The sequence below is a fragment of the Balaenoptera ricei genome, chromosome 11 (assembly GCF_028023285.1).
Source record: "Balaenoptera ricei isolate mBalRic1 chromosome 11, mBalRic1.hap2, whole genome shotgun sequence".
In the NCBI taxonomy this organism is placed as follows: domain Eukaryota; kingdom Metazoa; phylum Chordata; class Mammalia; order Artiodactyla; family Balaenopteridae; genus Balaenoptera; species Balaenoptera ricei.
In genome coordinates, this window is record NC_082649.1 from 2,657,803 (window position 1) to 2,676,405 (window position 18,603).

Below are 18,603 nucleotides of genomic sequence, written 5' to 3' on the forward strand. Positions count from 1 at the left end.
TTTCTCTGGGTGTCGGAGGAGGGCCCTTCACCACGTACTCCGAGGGCAGTGAGCTAGTCATCTGAGGGCATTTTAATTTTTAATGCTCTTCTCTTACTGAGGTATTTAACTTGTGGTGGGAGAAAAGGATTGTTTTAAAAACCAGCCCTTTTGGAACTTAAATCACGAGCCTGCATTTCCTCCACAAGAGGATACACCAGGCTGATGAGAACCAATTTCTCTTAACATTCAAGAAACCACTGTGGATGGAAAGTTCCCTTGGAACGGCTGCCAACAGCGACGCGGCCAAGGCTGACGCCACGTGTATAGAATCGCAGGAAAGAGTGAGCGCGGGGAGGCCCCAGCTTTTGTGAGGCCCACACTGGAGAGGAAAGAAAGCTCCCGCCAGCCCTGCAGCCCGCGGGCCTTTGTCCAGCATCATCCGAGGACGTGGAAACGCCTGGGGATTTAGCCGCTCGGGGTGCACAAAGGAGGGAGAAGGAAAAGTAAGAGGAAGAGGGGCCTGATCCTGGCTGACGGCGTGGGGCGGGGAGGGCCTGGGGGGGCTGCTGAGCTACGACCCTGGGCTTCGTCTGAGGACGTGGCCACAAGGGGCACTCGGCCACGTCTGCACAGTCAGAGGCGGGGGGGAGTCACTTCAGTCGAACAAAGGGTCCCTTTGTGGCTCCAACTCCTGCCCCCATCCCCCAACCCCAGAAGCTCCAGAAGCCTCTCCCCTGTGCCCCTGCTGGCCTTGGCCTAGGAATGTGCCATTGGCCCCTTTGAAGGCTCGGCAGCCCCTCTCGTACCCCGCCGCTGCCCACAGCAGCTGGCCTTGGGGAGGCCACGCTGCTGCCATTTGGAACCAAACCGGTGGCCAAGGGGACTCGATACTTCTGTGCAAAGTGAGCCGGAGACCCAGGCTCGAAGGGCTGTTCATCAGCCATGCGTGCCACCTGGGCGGGGTCCAAGGTGCCGAGGCCGGTGGGCACCTGCGCACAGCGGGGCCCCCGCGCTGCCCGGCTCCCTGTGGCCGTGGCCCGCGAGAGGGCAGGGAGGGGCGCTCAGGGCTGTGGCGCCCCAGGCCGGGCTGGCAGCGCCCGACTCTGAAACCGAGTCACAACAAAGGCATCCCAGGCCTCCCCCGCGCCAGGCAGGGCTGCTGGCAGGTGGGCGACCGGAGCAGAGGGCACGGCCGGGCCTGGGGGACCACGGAGAGGGCAGGTGGGGACGGGAGGGTGGGAGCCTCACTCGCACACAGCTCACACACGTACATATACACACACCATATGCACAGCACACACAGCCCACACTCACACAGATACAGGCACACAGCCCACACTCACACACGCGACACGCCATACACACAGCCCACACACACACACAGATACAGGCACACAGCACACACTCACACACGCGGCACGCCATACACACAGCACACACTCACACACGCGACACACCACGGACACAGCACACACAGCCCACACTCACACAGATACAGACACACAGCACACACTCACACACGCGACACACCACATACACACCACACACAGCCTACACTCACACACATACACACACCACACACACACTACACGCAGTCACATACTACACACACACACCACATACACTTACGACGCCACACACAAAAATACAAATACACAGCAGAGTCACGCACACACCACACACACCACACACTCACACAGCGTGAGAGCGCGCCATGCTTCAGCTATAACGATGGTTGACAACAAAAGGGAAGGAAAAGCTGCTCTGAGGATTTAACTTCCAGAGGCTCTGGTCTTTGCCTCCATCTCATTCTCATTTCTCCACCTTTACGTAAGAAACCTCTATGGGGAGTCGCCTGCATCATGGAAAAGGGAACCCCCTGGGTGCTTCCATCATATTCCCACATCGTGTGAAAACTGCAGAGGTCTAAGCAGCAAGTTTATGCTCCGAGAACGATTAGTGTGCTAACAGGTACTTACAAAAACTAGAATTCTGAGGGGGTGGCTTGCTGAGACTGAGCTTGACCAACAGTCTGGGGGCACTCGGGCCCGGCCTGTGACAGGCTGAGGGCGGCAGACGTCGGGGAGACGCCCTACCTTCCTGCCAACAGAACCAGCGCTGGCGAGTAGCTTTGTTCCAACGGAACTCGGCGGCCGAGGAGCAGGGCAGAATGTCTTACTTAAAAATGAAGGCGGAAAGTAAATATAATCAGTGTACAAATACGGACTGGTCCCAGAAGACGTCAGGTGATGTGAGGTCTCGCCACCGCTCTGCTTAATCTACACAGAGAAACTGCTACCGTTGAAAAGAACACGCTTTCATCTTCCTGGAGACTCGACGGCAGAGGCTACAGAAGGCACAGAACTGGGGTCCTCACCTGGCCTCCAGCGCCTGAACGCGAAAGAGAAGCGCCGTCTTCCAGCACCCCTACCGCACCCAGAACCCCGACTAGGAGATGTCTCTGCCTCCACTTCTCCCAGTTCCCAATTCCACCCTCCCCCGGAGCGGACCAGTTTATACCACCTCCGGCGTCGCCTGAGATCTCTCGTCATCCGGCCTCAGGGCCTGGATCACACCGGACAGAGACCCTCTGTGCTGGGCTTGAAAACATCACACTCCTCTGATTAGGGGTTTACCACCCTCGAGAAGATCACGTAGAGTCAAACATCAGGAAGAAGGTTCAACTGAACACAGAAGGCTAGAGCGGCTGGGATTTTTGTCCCTAAATCACCAAATTGGTCAAGCGCTGCCTTCCCGGGGTTCGGGGGGAAAGGCTGTACCTCTTTACCCTTTACTGAAGCTCTGACACGGTTCTCTGTCCCTGCTGCAGCCACCCAAACGTGAAGGTTCCCGAGGGCCCTGGCTCAGGGAGCCCCAGGCCCTGCTCAGCAGAGCAGACCCTCTCCTCCACTGGCGGACGTTTCCTGGGACCCCAGCTCACCCCTGAACGTGACACATGCAGAGGCTCCAAGCCCCAGCCATGGATTTTTCCCGATCTCCCGCGGGTTGGCTGCTTTGCTCTTTTGAGGGAGACACTGGGGAGCACACCATTCCTGAGGCAGCCTCACTGGACGCGCTGCTGTTGTTGTCTGGGGTGGCAGGGAGCAAAGTCACCTTCCAGTGCCAAGGTAAACCTCCCCGGCACACTTGGGTGGTTCGTGGGGATTTCGATGACGATCACAGGTAGTCCTCCCTTAGAGTCGGCACGGCCAAGACGAGCTGCATGAAAGGCTCAGGGAGAATTCCAGGCCAGAGACACACAGACCACTCAGCCTGCCACACGGACCGGACCCTCCCCCAGTGGCAGTCAGGGCACCAGATGGCAGACACTGCCCCCAAGACCCTTCATGGTAAATTCAATGAGAGACGCACATTTGCCTGGAAGCTGGCAAGTGAGGCCCTCAGAGACCCCCTTCTCCTGCCTTCACATGAGGGCGGGTCGGGGGAGGGAAGAAAATTCCGGAGAGGCTGGGAGTTTGCCTGTCTTGCACCCCCAGTGCATTTGCTCTGTGTCTCCATCATGCGAGTCCTGCGTGTGGCCAGACGCCACGGTCATTCCCGAGACCCTGAGCCTCGACGACCATACACCACCCTCTCATCTTTAGAGCCCCGCATCCAGCAAGCACTCAATAAGTGATGGATGGACCATTCGTTAGTGGAGGAACGGAAACTCAGTCTGTGTTTTTCAGCAGATGCCCCATTACGAGTGTCGGGGCGAGAGGAGGAGTGGGAGGTGTTGCCCAGCTTTCCGTCATCTGCACCATCGCTGACATCCCACCAACCACTCAAGTCATTAGTGCACGTCTACAGTGGGAAGGGGCCGCCCTGGGCCAAGTCACCGTGGTCGCTGAATCTCATAATTCAATGTCATGTCCTCCCACGTCACACAGAAGGTAGCTGTGTCAGTCCACAGGTAAGATGGGATCATAGAAATGTAATGAGCTGAGGGTCACAGGTCACAGCACTGATTCTGTCCCTAAAAGCATGATGCATTCGGATGCCTTTGTGCTGCACCCTTTCCTTTAAATAGGAAACAGGAAAAATACTGAGGCTTCTTCTATTATTGAGTTTAAAACAAGAAAAAAAATAGCGCCTCCACCTGTAGGACATGGGAGTATCCACATCCTTGTCTGTGGCTCCCGTCCTCCACCCTCTCTGCACGGTTACTGCCCTCACCGATCAAAAAAGGGATCTTCCCCCAAATCCTGACTCGCATCTCTTCACCTTTACATCGTGGAAATAAAACAAGATGAATAGGGGCCCCAATACCATCAATTTCCTCATCTTCAAACTGAAAATCAGAAATAAGAGTTTCAGAGGAAAGAGATGAACTTACTGTGCCTGGTAAGATGCCTTTGAACTTAAAAAAAAAATAAGGGGAAGCCAAGTTTCCTGTTCATAGATGCTTCATGACTTATTCTTGGCAACATGACCATCCTTCCTTCTCACCATTTGTACAACAGAAAGAAAGGGGGCAGGGGCCGCAGGCCGAGGGAAGGCAGAGGCCCGAGCGAGGTCACATCGGTGACATTACGGATGGGGTCTGATCTGGGCCCTCGCAACCCCACTCCCGCCATCAGCCCCGCTCCCAGGCTGCAGACTCGGTCGCTAGCTGCCCTGTCCAGCCTTGCCGTGCCTTCCAGAATTTCATTTCAATGCGTAAGAAACAGAAGCACAGGATTTTGTGGCTCCTCCACTGCATCCAATTGCTATTTCTTTTTATTTATTTATTTTTGGCTGAGTTGGGTCTTCTTTGCTGCGCGCAGGCTTTCCCTAGTTGCGGCGGGCGGGGGCCACTCCTCGTTGCGGTGCGCGGGCTTCTCACTGCGGTGGCCTCTCCCGTTGCGGAGCACAGACTCCAGGCACGTGGGCTTCAGCAGTTGTGGCTCGTGGGCTCTAGAGCGCAGGCTCAGTAGTTGTGGCGCACGGGCCTAGTCACTCCGCGGCATGTGGGATCTTCCCGGACCAAGGCTCGAACCCGTGTCCCCTGCATTGGCAGGCAGATTCTTAACCGCTGCGCCACCGAGGAAGCCCCAACTGCTATTTCTTAAGTCAAGGCCCAAGTTCAATCCTCAGCGACCCGACCATCAAAGCCAACGTGGCTCCAGTTCATTCCCTCCACCCTGTCAATGCGGGGGGACCTCCCAAACACAGTGCTGAGTTTTAAAAGAGGAAGAAAGGAAGTTCAGAAGAACAAATACATAGGATACCACTTATTTAGAGTGTTCTTTTTAAAGGCAAAACGGTACCACACAGCATTCTAGATACAGCTTAGGGACGCATATAGATGGGCTAAGACGAAAGGAAGTTCACGGGGTGACAGAGTGACGGGGGTTCCAGACGAGTGGGGGGAGGAAGTCGCGGGGTGGGGGGCGGCTAGACTATTCTTCTCAGAAAAACTGTACTGGAGGTGGAGCTGGTTCCCAGTCCTGGGTTCACCTCTGCCGCACACCACAGCGACTCAGTTACACACGTATATACATTCTTTCTCATCTTCGTTCCCACTAGGGCTTATCCCAGGACGTTGCACAGAGTGTCCTGTGCTCTACAGTAGGACCTTGTTGGTCATCTATATTTAAAAGTCATTTATTTATTTTTACAAATTGAAGTGTAGTTGCTTCACAATGTTGTGTTAATCTCTGCCGTACAGCGAAGCGACTCAGTTACACACATACATTCTTTCTCATCTTCGTTCCCACTAGGGCTTATCCCAGGACGTTGCACAGAGCGCCCTGTGCTCTACAGTAGGTCACCGCTGCTCTCCATCCTATCCACACTAGTTTGCACGATGGTGCTTTGTTGCTGAGTCTGGGAAGGGGGTGTGTACCTGTGTGACATCAGGAATACTTCCCAGTGACCACGGATAAAAGACATCGAAGCACACACCCTCTCCTGAGTGCCTCTCCCACACGTGCCAGCCCTCGGGAGCGGGACCTCGGGCTCCTGGAACGTTCAGAAGGCAATGGTGAGCAACGCAGCGGCCGACGGAGCTGGGTCCTAAGGCAGAGCTTTAGCCGACCCGCAGGAAGGTCAAGGGTCACGGCCCCGTCCTGGAGACACCAGCAGCCTTCTCAGGAAGGGAAACCTCGGAGGAGGGGTCCTGGCAGCCTCTTACTTCCTCACCCGCTGCTACAAATACAGCCTACCCTAACAGGAGGCACCACGCTCTGCCCTCCGTCAGCGTCTCCATTCCACTGGGCACACTTCAGCCAAGAGGCAGAGTGTTCATTTGAGAACCGAACCCGCCGGCAGGGACCCCGTCCGCGTAGGACGCTTCTCCCCCAGTCTGGAGCTGCGCTGTAACCGTGTTGTCTCCGCCCTCCTCTGCTCAGCAGCGAGGACCAGCTGGCTTGGACCGCTGGGTGTTGAAATCGGGCCCGTGACATCAACAGCCACCCACAGGAAGGTGCTCGGTTACACCTGGGCCCTTCAGAGCATTCTGAGAGGAGCGACCTCATAAGCCCTCAGTACATCCTATGAATAACGATGTTGGGTATTCCACCCATTTCTGAGATGGGAAATGGCATCTTCAAAGGTTGGTTCATCGACACAGGGATGGACCAGAAGTACAGACTTCTAGATTCCCACCCCCGGGGCCAGCCCGGAGGCTACAGCAGCCTGGACCACACACAGCCTGCAGAGGACCCAGCAGTACAGCCTGGAGGAGACAACAAACGAGAAGCGAGGCAGGCACTGCACGAAACGCTCACACCTCGTGCAGAGTCACACCACATTCCCCGAGTCTCAGAAGTCCAGTGGCATTTAAAGCCCAGGGGAATATTTATCACTGGTTTTGCCAAACAAACCCCTCCTTACCTTAGGCAAAGGTCAAAAGCACAGCAATGTATATATGTCCATGACACTCTCTCACCCTGAATGTAAAATAGATAGCTAGTGGGAAGCAGCCGCATAGCACAGGGAGATCAGCTCGGTGCTTTGTGCCCACCTAGAGGGGTGGGATAGGGAGGGTGGGAGGGAGGGAGACGCAAGAGGGAAGAGATATGGGAACATATGTATATATATAACTGATTCACTTTGTTATAAAGCAGAAACTAACACACCATTGTAAAGCAATTATACTCCAATAAAGATGTTTAAAAAAAAAAGCACGGCAAAACCCCCAGTGCAAACAACCAGCTGGAGGGCCCTCCTCGGCCGCCTCGGAAAGTCTGGGCTAATGATTATCCAGACGGCTTTCTTAGGTCAAGCAGGCAGGCGGCCCGGTGACAGCACGGGGACCACTCCCCTGATCAGGCAGCGTGAGGAGGTGACCCCCCCCCCAGAGTGGGTGTGTGTTCCCAGCTCCCTATAGGCTTGGCATCAGTCACGGATCTTAACTACTTCAAAAACTGAGCTCCATATGCTGTGCTGTTTACCTCTTTCTAGATATCAAAAAACGTGAATCATAAACAAAAATTCAGAGTCAACCTTTCTGGTTACCACATTAAAAGCTCCTTGAGATTAGGGACTGTGGTCTTATTCAAAGCCCCATGCCCAGCTCTTGACCTGGAGAAAACCCTGAATAATGGTGGGTCACGGAAAACAGAAGGCTAGCAGTGCACAATGAACGCACCCCGTCTGCTTATTCAGTAGAGGCCATGCAGAAGCGCTCTGCCGGGGGAGATGCGCGATGGGTGAGTCGGCCTTAGGGGGCTGACGAAGGAGGCACGAGACTATGAGATCAGGCAGCTGGGTGTATGGGGGAGGGAGGGAGCCCTGGGGAGACCTTGGTACACAGTGGAAAGTAAGCAGGACTGTCCCGCCTTGTGGGTGACGGGGTGGAGGAGGGGCTGAGAGGAGGGTCCGGCAGAGGCAGCTCACTCCCGGAAAGAGGGTTTGCGCAGGAGAGGCCGAGGGCCAGCTTGGACATCAGGATCCGAAGTCCCCAGGAGGGTCTGTTTCATCAACACCACCACCACCAGAAGGAGCCACGGCTCTGCGGGGAAGGCGCTGCAGGGCGGAGCCCCGGAGACAGGCAGGCGTCTGTCTGGGGGACGCTGCCGAGTCACCGGAGGCCCTGGCTGCCCTTGGGCCACGCGTCCTGGGCGGCCTCTGCTCTCCGTCCCCCTGGCCAGGTCTCTACCACCTGTCCTGTTTCCACAGTGGGTTTGCTGCCCCTCCTCCCCACGCCCACCCCTGTGCGCCCACAGGAGGACAGGGAGTGCAAGTTACACGACTGCCAAGAGGGAAACTCTTACTCATTCAGTGCCGCAGAGACGGGTCACAGGCCGGACAGGCTGCCTCCAGAATCACTGACTGTCTCAACTGAGAAAAGGCTGGGCGCCGAGAACGGGAGGTGAGGAACGCGCCAACTGAGACCCACCTGACCTGGGGACAAGCTGGAAGGCACACCTGCGGAGGACCCGCCACCACCAGGCAGACACAGATACTGCTGAGCCAGCCGGCTGGTGCTGGCGCCTTCATCCCTCATCACCAAATGGTTCTTCTCAGGCCACACACATAAACATCCATCTGAATAAGGATCCTGAGTGCAAGTTTAAAACAAAATGAAAACCAGAGACGACCTACAGGTGGCCAACAGGCAGGTTACAGATGCGTAACGTCACCAATCGTTAGGGAAACGTTGATACAAACGACCATGAGATACCACATCACACCCATTAGGATGGCAGGAATGTGGAGAAACAGGAACCCTGTGCATTGCTTGTGGGAACGTAAAGTGGTGCAGCCGCTGTGGAAAACAGTAGGGAGGTTCCTCAAAAAGTTAAACACAGAATTACCATGTGACCCAGAAGCTCCACGTCTGGATGTACACCCAAAATAACTGAAAGTTGAGACTCAAAAGCTACCTGCGTACTCATGTTCACAGCAGTATTATTCACAATAGCCAGAAGGTGGAACTGATCCAAATTCCCACTGATGGATGAATGGACAAACAAAATGTGGTCTACACGTGCAACGGAATATTATTCAATCTTAAGAAGAGAGGAGATTCTGACACATGTTCCAACATGGAGGAGCCTTGAGGACATTATGCCAGTCACAAAAGGACAAATCCTGATTCCACTCAAATGAGGTCCCTGGAGTCATCAAATTCACAGAGACAGAAAGTAGAGGGGTAGTTGCCAGGGGCTGGAAGGAAGGGGATGGGGAATTTGGTATTTAATGGGACAGAGTTTCAGTTTTGCAAGATGAAAAGCTTCTGGAGGTGGACAGTAGTATAACAACATGAACGTACTTACTGCTAATGAACTGTACACTTAAAAACAGTTAAAATGGTAAATTTTACATTACTGTCCTTCACCACAATAAAAAAAATCCCCTTCCAAACAAACAAAAAAAATGGACAGTAGGCATATTTGCCTTTGGAGCTCTGACCCGGTCTGTGCCCAGCTGCCCCACCCACCAGGGTCCCCGCTGTCCCCTTTCCCTTCAGGGGGATCAGATAAACTCCGTCACCACGAGGCGGAAGTGACTCCGGGAGCTTGCTGCGTTACCATCCTCAGGGCAAGGATCCCGTGTGGCTTAAACTAGAGAACTGCGTCCTGGTGGCCAGATGTCATCAGGCACCTGCTCAGCAGCAGGCAGAGGTCACTTTTCACCTCCTCAGGTCAACCCTGACCATCTCATTCCGCACACCCATCTCCACGTTTCCACTTATCCCTGTGTCCACTGCCACCTAAGCCCAGACACCACCCCAGTTCCTAAGGAAATGAGCTGAGCCCTCCATGGCGACACGGGACAGAGGTGCAGGGACCCCTACGAGGTGCATCCTCTAGCGGAGACCACAGGCTTCCCTGGGATGGAGGGAGGGGGCGTCGCGAGCCGGGTGTGGGCAGAAGCAGCGGGTCAGTAAGAGGGAGTGCAGGTGGGCAGCAGAGGAGCACGAGGCTGGGCCCTCCATCCAGGCCACGGACGGCATCCCACGTCCCACATTTCCATAGTTCATGGACTTCCTACTTCTATGCATCTTACACTTACCCCAAGTTAAACTGCTCAAGTGACTTCAGCCTGAACCAGCTGTGGTCTAGATCAGGGCTTCCTCCCAAAGAAGCCTGGTGACTGCATCTCACAAAACACACCCTCTGACCAAACACATCTTCTACCAAAACAAGGTGTCAGATGGTGCTCTGAGGGAGGGGTGTGGGGTCCCCCAAGCTCTCCCTTTGTAAGGAGCTTGAAGGTTCCTACGTCATACTTTATCTTTCTAAAAGGCTGGACGAGTCAAGTCTGTGCCAATGGCTACTTCATCCCGAATCCTGTCCTCTCTCCTAAGTTCACACCCCTTGGGTCACCCCAACCAGCATCCTAATGGCCAGGTGAAGACCTGCATGTCACAGTGATGCAGGCGTCTGAAGGTCAGCGGCTGAGGTCACACAGGCCAAGGTCCCGAGAGGGGGTGGTGACCCTGCCTGTCATTGGTTCCATTGCCAAAACTCTGGGGTTTGGGTCTTCCATCCCAGTTGTTCTGGGAACTTCTGCTAAATGGTGGTAAATGTTTAACTCACAGTATCATGGGGGGAAGGGTTAATGTGTGTTAACTGTCTAGTGCAGTTCCTGCCTCAGCAAATAACTTATTATTTTGTTATTGCTACCACCAGTAATACATAAAGAGTAACTTTTCCTGAGTTGTTTGGTACTCAGGATATCTCACGTGGAAGAATCCTTGCACAGGATCTATACAACTGCTGAAGTCCACAGAACTCACTCTGACCTTTCCCAAGCGAAACAGCCGGCCCAAATATCAGTTTTATCACTAAGTTACAGGGCTCCTCCCGGCAGAAGCCACCGTGGACCTCCGGTTGAGGGGTCCTAGCGATGGCAGGGGAAATCTAGGAGAATCCAGCGGCCTCTGTCTCCCACCCCATCCTCTGCGCAAAAATAAAACTTCGCCGAGACTTTCCAATGATGCAGCCATCGCCCTGCAAGGAAGGGGCAGGGGCTGATCCCGAGTCTCAGGCAGGAGCAGGTGTGTGGACCCCATGCACAGGCGAGCGTGGCCGTCGTTCAACCACCCCGTGAACTCCTGATGAGAGCAGAGCTTCAGAGAAAGCACACGCAGCGCTCGGAGGAAGTGTCCTAAACCGTCCTGAGATGAGAGGCGAGGGTCAGGCAGGCGTGGCTCGCCGGTGGTCTCTGAAGGCGGCTGTCTCTGCCCACCGTCACCTCTGGCATCAGCGAGCTAGGTCCGATGGCACCTGCAGGGCTGTCCTCCGGGGCAGGGGGGGCCAGGCCTCTGCAGCGCCTGCCGACGGTTCCGTGGCCATCTCACCCCAAGGCCCCCAGAAGGCAGTGCACCCTCCGGCCACCCCGGCCAGGGCTCAGAGAGCGGAGAGAGGGGCCCGGCGCTCACTGCACAGCTTTACCACCTGCCTCACAGCAGCTCCAAGAGGAAACCCGCGCGTCAGCACCTCCCAGGAGAGGAGGCCGGGGCCCGGGGCCCGGGAGGCAAACCAGGTCACCCAAAGTCACAGGCCGCGGGGACAGATGGGCCGAGAGTGAGTCCAGGCGGACGTCTGCTAGCGTCGGGCGACTCCTGACTGTTCGTTAACCGTGAAAGATTAGTCACGTGACGTGAAGGAGATCAGAAACCCTCGCCCACCCCGTGTCCCAGTGACCTCGAGTGGGGCTCAAACGAGCGACCCCCTTCCCCTTTCCTCCTGCTGAGGACCTCTCTCCCTGGGCTGGTCACGTCTGTTCCGACGCCAAGTCCTACGATGCTGTCTTGGCCTCATCCAGACGCTTCTAGATCTCTGCGTTGTCACGGACACCCCGAGAGGCCCATCACCCAGAACAGGTGGACGGCCCTCCCGGGGCTCCCGCAAGGTCAAGGTGACCGAGGGTGAATGAAGGGCAGAGGCGGGAGGCCTCCTGGGGTCAAAAGTCGCAACCACTTAACGTCCCTCCCATTTGGACACAAGGTATTTTCTGGAAACAGGGGGTTTTGACCAAAAATTGAATCCTTGGTTCTCTGTGACAAAGTGCTTGCTAGACCCACACCGTGGGAATATGCTTTCTGCCCTGGCCCTTCCTGTGATGCGTCTGCCATACAATCCCAGCGCTGGCGACACAAGTCAGGCTCCCCCCAGGGCCCCTGCCCCTCACGCCCAACCAGAGCCGTGTAATCTTCAGCCTGGGAGGCACAGATGTGTTTGGGGGTAGCCGTGAATGTTCTGTAGTTTTGTAAGATTGTATGGGTGTGTGGGTGTAAAATATGCATTTTTCCAGGGGAAGAACCCACAGTTTTCATCAGATTCTCGAAGGGGTCTCTGACCCAAAAAAGATTCAGATGACTCAGAAGCACCGCTTTTAAAAGGAGCTTTCATTTCTGTCAAATTGGCCACATTTCAACATAAAGTGGGTCAGAGCGATTAGAAGTGGAAGAAAGGCAAGGATGGGCAATTTCATCTGTAAGATTTCAGGGAAATTAAAACATCCTCCAACGGAATATGTTATGCGAAAGGACTGCAATAGAATGGGGGCTTACTGGTCGTGGAAGGGGTGCGTCAGGAGGGAGAACAAGAGCCGTCGGAAACGCGGAGTGGACGAGGGGCCCTTGCATCCCCCCGTGCGCTGTTCCCGAGGTGGGCTCCGCAGGCAGCAGGCTTGTTAGCTTGCACACTGGTTCCTATTTTTACTTAAACCTACTGGAAAACCATGTGTGCAGCACAGAAGTCCTGGCCTCCCCCTGGGACCAACCTGCTGACACGTCAGAGCTGCTCAGAGAGATGAGCTAATGAAAATCCTGTGGTCTTTCCCAGAGATGCTCTATTTTTAACCTAATTCCGACTGTCACTTAAAGTGGGAGGTTTACATTTTTTTTTTTTTTTTGGTAGGAAAATACCTTTTCCTTCTTAATATTCCCATGAATAATTTAGCCTAGCTGATAATTCCTCCAGTCTCCTTCAAGCATTTCTTCTGAAGACAGATGGGGACATTCCAGGCAGAAGAGAACTGAAAAAACATGTGAATCCCTGCTTCGCACCCTGCAGGGACCCTAATTAAAAATAAAAGAACCACAACACAAAAAGATGAAAGGGACTGTAGCCCAAGCACTTTGAAAATCACTATCATCTCCCTGTAATTTTCCTGCAACTCTGTCTTCAAAGTGATAGATCCACCTCATGAATGTTTCCCAAAAGTTCATGTGTAACTTGCTTATTAGGAATAATGGTGTAAACAAATGAATGTATCTATGAAACAGAAACAGACTCACAGACATGGAGAACAGACTTCTGGCTGCCCAGGGGGAGGAGGGCGGGAAAGGGATGGAGGGGGAGTTTGGGATTAGCAGAGGCAAACTATTACATATAGAATGGATAAACAATAAGGTCCTACTGTATAGCACAGGGAACTATATTCAATACCCTGTGATAAACCGTAATGGAAAAGAATATAAAAAAGAATATATATGTGTGTATAACTGAATCACTTTGCTGCATAGCAGAAATTAACACAACATTGTAAATCAACTGTACTTCACTTAAAAAAAGAAATAATGATTGACATATATACATTAATATGTATAAAATAGATAACTAATAAGAACCTGCTGTAGAGCACAGGGAACTCTACTTCACTTTGCTGTACAGCAGAAACTACCACAACACTGTAAAACAACTATACCCCAATAAAAAAAAATTTAAAAAAAAGAAATAATGGTGTAAACATATGTTTAGGTTCTCAATTTGAGGCCACATTTTTTAGGGGCCTTGGGCCAGTCTACACAAGCATTTTAACCCAAAGACTGTTGAAATGCTTCATACTTAAAATATCTGTGTGTTGAAACACTATTGCTTCGATATTAGAAATGGTTTTTAAAATATTATATTTTAAACATAACTTTTTTTCTCGTGAAAATTTCCATCACATACAGGTACACCTCCAAATTCAAGAGAAAAAAAGAAAAACTCAGTCTATGGTATACAATTAATATTAATATAAATAATATGAACAATTAATATTTGTTAACATCACACTTTTGTTTCAGGAGGAAGAGGCAAATTATGAGAAAATAGCTCCAATTTGATTAGGATGACGATTAGGGCTTGGAATAGTGTACTCCACTGAACTTCATTTTATGGGATCTATGCTTCCATTTTTAAGGATGCCTTGCTTGGGAATTATTTTCCCCTAAACTTCTCCACTGACTTTCTTTACAAAACTAAAGGTTGTTAACCACATCTAGGAATGCAACAAGTCTTTTTAAAGTTAAGCTCTTTTGGGAAGTGACTTTAATGGAAATCATTTAGTAAGACAATTTAAATGCTTAAACACATTTTGAAGAATCCCGAGTTGGTCCTTGAGGAACCCAGGGTCTTACAAGGGGCAGAGGGGGTGGGTGCGGACGCCCGAGGGCAGGGGGCCCCGCTCTTGGTTCTGATTTCATGAAGCTTTCTCTGCACGGCATAAAGAGTGGGCTCTCTCCACGGGACCCTGACTTGAGAGAAAGCCGCATCGGGGTGGGCGCGCCGCCCAGGGCGTCAGCCAGCCGTGCTGGTCCAGACCTGCGGGCCCCGCAGCCACAGGAGGCTCCTTCCTGGGGTCAAGGCCGTGGAGCTCCTCGCTCACCGGGCCGTGGGCCCACCTGCCCGACCTCAGGCTCAAACTCCATGTTGAGGAAGCTCCCCGATGACCTTGATGGTGCCTCCTCGTGCCTGCCTTGTACACATTTAATGGGGAGGGAACATCGATCCTGCTTGAGTGTCAATAACTCCATCGACCTCTTGAAACCAGCAGGGCCTTCAAAGCAGGACATCGTGGACTCACTTCTCCGCCCACCTGCCGAAGGGTCTCCTGACCACTGACACCCCACCACCTGCACTCAGTCCTACAGCCACGTGGCAGGCCTTTCAAGGGCTGACAGCACGGAACCAAGTGTTCGATTTCCTGAAAACAGGTCCTCCCTGGGGCTTTTTTACCCATTCCGCGGCTCCCGGGAACGTGGCCTTGTTAGAAGGGAATCGCTTTATTTCATTTACTCTCTAAGAGATGCTGCAACACAAAAATGAACTTATTTGGAAAAGTGTCTTGGAGAGTTTCCATAACTGGTTTTCTCTCCTTGAGCCGATGAGCATTTTATTCTGAGGTTTATCTGGTGCCCTGGTTACCAGCGCGACTGAAGATCTACGCTCAAGACTCAGGAGCGATTACAGAAATTCGATTTAGCCGCCGCCGGCTGAGTGGCTGCCAAGCGTGGAAGACAAAGATGAACAAGATTCTCCTCCAACAGACACAGGTCGGCGGGCCGAGAACCAGACCAGGTGTCGGCAGCTTTTCCCGTCAAAAGCCAAATGGCGAGTGCTTTAGGTGCTGCGGGCCACATGGTATCTGTCAGGACCACCCAATGCTGGCACCACAGTGCAAAAGCCACCAGCCTGCACAGAACCGTGTGGGCAGGGCCGGGCCCAACAGAACTCTTCTGATGGACACAGAAACTTCAATTTCTTACAGTTTTCACATGCCACCCAATATGCATCTTCTTCTTCTGTTTTACGACTTCTAAAAAATAGAAAAAACACTCACAGCTCACCAACCATATAAAATGTACAGCTGGCCGAGCGTGGCCAGTGGCCGTGGCTTGCAGATCCCTGGGCTAGACTCCTGGGTCCGCCCACTCCTTGCTCTGTGAGGGAAGGTGAGTTGCCTGGATGTCGCGAGCCTTGCTTTCCTCATCTTTCAAATGGGGATGAGAATCTTTGTCTCGTGGGTTCTAACAATTAGATGCCTAAACATAGAAAGCACTAGACGAATGCCAGGTGATCTCCTTCCTGGAGAGGTGGCCTTGTTGATCACAGAAATAACGGCTAAGCTTCCTGCCAGCACGGTGTTAAGTGCTGCGTGCTTTTTATAGTATTTTATCTAATCTACGAGGGCATCGATTTTAAGACGCACCATTACTGAACGGACCACCAAGACAGAAAAAGCTGCCAGTTAACCTCTGACACAGCATCGACTGTAAGATGTGTCTTGATTTCACAAATGCTAAAACGTGTGTGCAGTGGTGGTGTTGGGGTGGGGGGACGACTGCATTTTAGAACCAATGAAATGTGGTATCTCCTTTAAGCCCGCAGCCATCCTCGGAGGCAGGTACTCCTATCCCCATTTTACAGAAGAGGAAACTGAGGAGAGGTCCTAGCCTGTGCTCACACAGCTGGGCCTGAACACGGGCAGCCCCGTCCAGAGTCTGAGCTCTGCCTCTTGGGCACGAATGCCCAGCAAAAGCTGAAACAGCTGGAACTTTGAGTAGGAAACGGCAAGGTCCGGGAGTCGGGCACAGAGGCACCTTGTCCCCGGTCAGAGGACAACAGGCCAGCCATTCTGTCCCTCTGGTGCTTCAATGCAGGGCATGACTGCAGCAGGAAGTAACAGGAAATGGGAGCCTCAGATGCAGAATAAAAATGGCAAGGGGCACCAGCATCTCGGCTGCAGGACCCTCCTGATGGCTGCACTGGGAATCCTGCCCAGTTCAGGGGAGGGTGGGCGCCATGCTAAGAGGATGTGACATGATGTCCAGGACCTGGGACTTCAGGAGTCGTCCCTTGGTTTCCTGACCGACAAGCATGGCCCTTGGGACCTACACTGTGCATTCAGGGTGGTTCACGCTGAGCACCTGCTTCCTTCTAAAGCCTGGAGGCTGGTCCGTGCCAGGCAGAGGGGGCCGATGTGAGCACCTCCAATCAAATCCCTGGGCGCTGGGTCTCTGATGAGCTCCTGGTGACGCCATCTCACACGTGTGGTCACAGCCCACAGCTGGGGAATGAAGTACCGGCTGCGTGACTCCACTGGAAGCAGATGCTGGAGCTCGGGCCTGGCCTCTCCTGGACTTTGCCCCGTGCTGATTTTGCTCTGTATCCTTTCCTGCAGTGAATCACAGCCAAACTAGAAGCCGAGATGCTGAGTTCTGTAAATCCTCAGTCCCCGGGGTGGGCTGGGGCTTCCGGCACAGCCACCCTCAGCTGTTTCATTTCAAAACCCCATCCTTCTGAAACGGCGCCGTACCAGGTGCTGGACGGAGGCCGCTGCCTGTGCCGGCCCTGAAGCAAAGGTCGTTGAGAAGCCAGGTAGAGAGTATCTGTGTTCAGCTCCATTGATCAAGCACCCCTTCCACGCTTCTCTGGGAGAGGTGACCTCGTGATTTCTGTCCTTCGGGTAGGAGATGGCCCAGGAGATGGTAACGGTGACGACAGAGGTGACAACAGCCTGCACTTACTGGGACCTGCCATGACCACTTCCCATGTACACTCAGTCCATCCTCAGCAACCCCAGGGGGCAGGCGCCTTTATTATCTCCATCTTTACAGTGAGGAAGCTGGCCACAAAATTGCTGAGAGCCGCCCTGGGTCGCACACTGGTCACTGGCAACACGTCCTCTGGCTTCAGAATCCAAGTTCTCACCCACGACACAGAACTGCCTCTCTCTGGACGAGGACATAAATCTGAACCGGTATCACCTGGCCCAACTTCACCCACCCCTTTAAAAACTACAGTATTTATTATATTCCACCCAAGCCTCAGAATGACCTCGTGCATGTTCTACTGCCTGCGCTACCCTCTGAGCCGTGTGGCCAGTCCGTGCCTGGTGTGACTCTGGGTCCCACCAGGGCACCACGCTTTGCACGCGGCAAACATTCAGATGCAGACGGACGGGAGGGAGTCACCATTCGGGACTGGGGGTCAGCGCAGACGAGAACTGTGATCTAGGTTTCGGGGAACACGCGGACACTCGGATCTCTAATGGTCAGTTCCCAACAGTCAGAAGGGAAAGCGGGCGTTCATGGGGCAGCAGCAAAGCAGGCAAAGAGGTGGACCCGGCAATGACCATGAGAAGGTGAGAGGCCTGAGAGACGACTGGCCAGAATAAAGGATGCGTCCAGGTGAAACTGGGTGAAATCAAACCGTGACGACCCTTCAATGGAAAGCTCGGGTTAAACAGCGGAGGGCAGCCAGTGAGATTTGGTAAGAGTTATCTGGGGGCAGAGGGAGGGACGGGCCAGAGCTTTGGGGAGGCGGAGGAGTCGAGAAGCTGCAGAAGGAATCTCAGCACAATGTGAACACGCGAGAAATGCAGCCGGAGCCCAAGACCGGAGGCGGGTTCCACAGCACATCTGCTGCTTAGATGTGTAAGACCTCGGCCAGTGCGACTTCTCTGAGCTGACGGGCGGTGCTGAGAGTCTCAGCCTTTCCCACTTGAACCTTTAGGATCCTAATAGACTTGGACTGGAATTGGTGGTAGCTGTGGGTTTTAAGCACCATTTCTAAAGAGAAGATTGATGGACTCTGGTATCTGACTAACATCGGTGGGGTATTCATGATGGCCCGAGAGCCAGCGCAGAAAGCTGGGTGAATGACGGTGATACTGATGGGGGTAAGGAAGTGAAGAGAGAAAATCAGAGACATTCTTTACTTCACACAGGAAAGTATGTTTAAAGGAAAAAATAACCTTAGCAGCTACTAGAGGTGAGACTCTAAATGACAGTAAGCTACAAGGAAAAAAAAAGCAGGAAAAAACGAGAAGCAAGCCCAAGAGAAGACAGACTTGCTGACGGCTGCTTTATCCACCCTGGTCACCCGTTAACCCTCCAGCACCCCCCAGCTTCAAACAAACCGCCCGTCAAAATACTGCTTCTACAACTGCGGTCAAAGCTGATTAAGTCTCAGG

The 18,603-nt window shown here is 53.2% G+C and overlaps 1 protein-coding gene and 1 long non-coding RNA gene across 9 annotated transcripts in view; one reads left to right on the plus strand and one right to left on the minus strand.

The window, feature by feature from the left end:
- SLC22A23 (solute carrier family 22 member 23) overlaps positions 1-18,603 on the minus strand; it is a 152,310-nt gene that overhangs the window by 65,363 nt on the left and 68,344 nt on the right. The gene's annotated exons all lie outside the window — the stretch shown is intronic.
- Positions 368-3,892, plus strand: LOC132375376 (uncharacterized). The gene is made up of 3 exons (XR_009505990.1): positions 368-485; positions 2,813-3,110; positions 3,675-3,892. It is a non-coding gene; the product is annotated as an uncharacterized LOC132375376 (long non-coding RNA).